The following is a 4,049-nucleotide window of genomic DNA, read 5'->3' on the forward strand; positions in this document are numbered from 1 at the left end:
CTTAAACTCTAGCCGGGGGTATAGCCCAAACCTTGATCAAAATTTAAGCTTACATAAGCTTTACATATACAAAGGTTATAGTCAAAATATTGTTTCTTCATGATTAAGAAACATAAGCTTTTACATACAAGGGGTATAGTCAAACTGATGTTTCTTCTTGGCAAAGAAACCTAACATAAATGTTTCTTCATGAAGAAGTAATGTAGCGCATGATTGGTAAATAAACAGAAAGACTACAGGTCTAAATATTTTATTCAAACAAATGATCTATTAAGGTTTAAAGCTATCAAAACCAGACTGAAGGTCTGTAGCCTGATCAAGAGACAATTCGGGTATTTATGAAAACCTATTTTATTATAGGTTAAGCATCACTCATTCATAGAGGTTTTCAAACGAGATCACCACATCATTCAGAACAGACTATTACAGCTGAACACGTTAAACCTTTTATAATGAGTCAATAAGATAAACGAATTGTTATCTTAAAAAGTCAGTCAAATGTTTATAAGAGATTATGTGATCTCTAACATACAAGATAGAAAATAAAAGCAAGTCAGATCGAGTACACATATGTCTGGATCCAAACATAATTGAACAAGCAGTCATAACCAGTTCTCAAAAAGAGCTACGTGGCTCGGAGAACCTTTGAATTGCGTGTATGGCAATTGGTACAAATCCCGTGACATGTGTCCCTGAACGTGCAACAATGGAATGTGGTCAAAAAATGAAAATAATAAGGTCAATATGCCTATTTTGGTCCGGGCTTATAAAATTAAGGTATGCCAAATATAATTTGTTTCTCATATTTGTGTGGTCTTGATGCTATAGTAGGAAGCTACGAAAGAATAGGAAATTTGATTGAATTTGTCAAAGAATTAAAGTTCTATTACCTAACCAAGAGATTGTCTTTTGGTATTCCTCCAGACTTCTTGTATCTACTTGGTTCGGTTTCCGGGTGAAGTTACACCAAAGTCGGTTCTGTTTTGTCAGGGATGAAATATGCTTAACCGAAACCGACCCGTGAACTTTGGATTTTTAAAAAAAAAAAAAACACTTCACCGAACTACCAGCTGAGCAAGTCACAGCTCCATTCTGTGAAACCCGTAGAACCCTTGAGTCTGTAGTTGATATAAAAATAAAGAAAGCCGAGTTTTTTAAGGGCAAAAACAAGAGGAACTCTTTTAAACATTTATTTGACTCTAGAAGAAATGTTTTTGTCACTGTGGGCAATTCAAGATTATATATGGCCCACTTAAAAAGTTTATATTTGATTTGTTTGACCCACTTAATGACTTAAAACAGTAAATTTTGCCACCAAATACATCTTTTATAACAATGTTTATTTGACATCCTTGATTTATGTGACATCTTTGTAACAAATTTTTTGTTTTCTGTTATGAAATCACCAAAAGAATCCATTGTATTTGTTATTTTTTACTCACATAATAAAACCGTTTTGATGTTAAAAAACAACCGGAATTATATGTTTAAATGGAAACAGAGAAACAACCGGAGTTGAAACGTCTGCTAGACACAAGACTAGGGATGAGCTCGCAAGGATGGTCGATGGCAAGTGTTTGACGATTAATGTCTTCTATTTAGATGATAACAAGCGTTATGTTGGAAACGTTTACTGTGATGGCAGTTTTTTTTTACAGGTAATCTCGTTTGTTGCGTGTGCACCAACAAATAAATGTAACACGACTAATTTGTAAAATTCAATCAAGCAGGGTTCGTTGTTGGAGAAAGTATCCGCATGGACGTTAGCGGAGGTGATTCATTACCTCTTTTAAGTTGTGTGTGAAATATATGAATTTTCTTTGTTCTGAAAAAACGTTATTGCTTTGATATCAGCCGGAGGAAGATGATGCCCAGCTCAAGAAGGAACAGGCCAAGAAGTCGAACGAAGAGCTCTTGGCCATGGAGTCGGCGGACTTTTCCCCTGGCAGTGAGTGGATTGGCAGTGGCAGTGGCAGTGGCATTGGCAGCTGGGGTTAAAGTTGTATCCAAGCAGGCAAATGGAGAGAGGGTAGAGACATAAGATCAAGTGAAACCAAGGAAAGTGAACTCAATCTTTGTCTTATCTTGTTTTATAAATGTTGAAATATATTTATATTTGGTGGAACTTATATATTACGTACGTGTCGTCTTCTTATTTGATCCTTTTAAGTTCTTTGTATTACCTGGGGATTGGATTTATCAAGTCTAAAAACCAAAACACTTTTTTAGGTTCGGTTCTCAGAATCAACCCAGATGCACCCATGGTGTAGAAAGTGTTTTGAGGCTCGATGTTTGATTTGTTTGTACACGACCACGGTTCAGGCCACTAAGCAGGAAAAAGGGAGAGTAATATCTGGAATTGGTTTGGATTTAGTGCTCAAAGTATATGCCTGTTCTTTTGACCCCAAACTAAACTTTTTTCCTTCTAATGTAATCTTGTACGCTGTTAGCTTGTTTCTATGCTTTCTGTCTTATCAACAAATAAAATAAAAAGATGATGCTGGTCAAGTAGAATTATCAGTAAAAGAATGCCTAAACATTTTTGCATTATTATAATCTAAGGTTGAAGGGCGATTGAACAAAATTCATGTTAAGGAATGTAATTGCAAATGGAGAAATATGAAGAGACCACAATTAATTAACCATGGTGTTGCATATAAAATCTTGATAAACATCACCAAATGTTGGATGGAGTTGCAGATGATTGACTATATGGTGTCAATAGTTGAGAATGGTTGCACTAGCTCTGAATATGACTCCTTTTCTTTTTTTTCAGAGTGCAGACATAATAAGGGGGTGTTTGGGATTCCTTATGAAAACTTCTTATAACTTTTCAATAAGTTAAAGTGTAACTTATTAACTTTTTTCTCACATCAAAAGCAATCCCAAACATCTTATTTCTTATCCAAAAGTTAATAAGTTATACGTTGGTGAAAATTAGCAATCACAAACATCCCCTAAGTCTCTCAAGACAACAGCAGGGGGGGCCCGGCCCCCCTGTTTTTTCGCACAGTATTGCAAATTTAACCGTTTTTCGTCTGAAAATTTTTATACGTAGTGTAAATTTACTCGTTGTCGACCAAAAATTTGAGCCCGGCCCCCCTCGTTTATGAAACTTTTTATATATATTTTGAGCACCCCCTGGCGTTCTGGTCCAAGCTTCGCCACTGGACAACATCATGTCTATCCTCATATATAATTGCCTACTGACGTTCTCTAATTGCTTGCTTCCCCCCCCCCCCTCGCTCATTATGTTGATTTAACCTGCTTTGGAACCGTTTACCCATTTATGTTATAACATCTCATTTATACACATATGTACAAACAGTTTCAAGTGTATAATACCTACATATTATACACATAGGTACTATATACACAAGCTACAAGTACCATAACACTAAAAAACAAGTACCATAACACTAAATCATTATACATGTACAAACATTTAGGGTATATAAAATCTATACATTATACACATATGTACAAATAGTTTCAAGCATACTATATTTCTTACTTTACATGTGTTACATTTTTTACCACCAACTTTAAGTCCTTTAGCGGCAACTTTACCTCCTTTAGAATTGTCACTTACCTGCTTTTTTCTTTTCTTTAACAAAATACACAGATGTATATATAAAGATATGTATTATATGCATATATAAGTTCACCTCTTTTAGAATTGTCGTCTTTCTCCCTATTTTCTTTTATATCTTTAATTAACCTTTCTTTTCTTTCAAATAATCTTATCTTTCATGTTATTTTTAAAAAATAAAAACTCAATGTTGGGTTTTAACAAGAAGTGATAAAATCCCTATTTTACCAAAAACGCAGCGGATATAAGTTTTAAATCTTGTTAATATGATATGTATAAAACCAATTTTAAACATGCAAAACCCAAACCCGGATCCAAATACGAATTACACACTATCAAACACATGCATGTCACTATAAGTTCATGCATGTTAACTACCTTTCAAGTAACCAAGGAAATATGAAAGAGAGAATGATTGAAAGGCAAGAACTTGAATATGGAAGCTTCTCAAGCTAGC

At 34.6% G+C, this 4,049-nt stretch overlaps 1 long non-coding RNA gene across 2 annotated transcripts; it reads left to right on the forward strand.

The window, feature by feature from the left end:
• Positions 1-778: 778 nt before the first annotated feature.
• Positions 779-2,039, forward strand: LOC143623828 (uncharacterized). 2 transcript variants are annotated; one of them, XR_013151977.1, is made up of 4 exons: positions 779-1,149; positions 1,237-1,658; positions 1,731-1,772; positions 1,855-2,039. It is a non-coding gene; the product is annotated as an uncharacterized LOC143623828 (long non-coding RNA). The 2 variants fall into 2 exon arrangements; XR_013151976.1 differs by having other exon boundaries at positions 779-1,658.
• Positions 2,040-4,049: the final 2,010 nt, after the last annotated feature.

Source organism: Bidens hawaiensis, unplaced genomic scaffold (assembly GCF_021521415.1).
Source record: "Bidens hawaiensis isolate Kalapana, Puna unplaced genomic scaffold, B.hawaiensis_p1.1 tig00003544_1, whole genome shotgun sequence".
NCBI lineage: Eukaryota > Viridiplantae > Streptophyta > Magnoliopsida > Asterales > Asteraceae > Bidens > Bidens hawaiensis.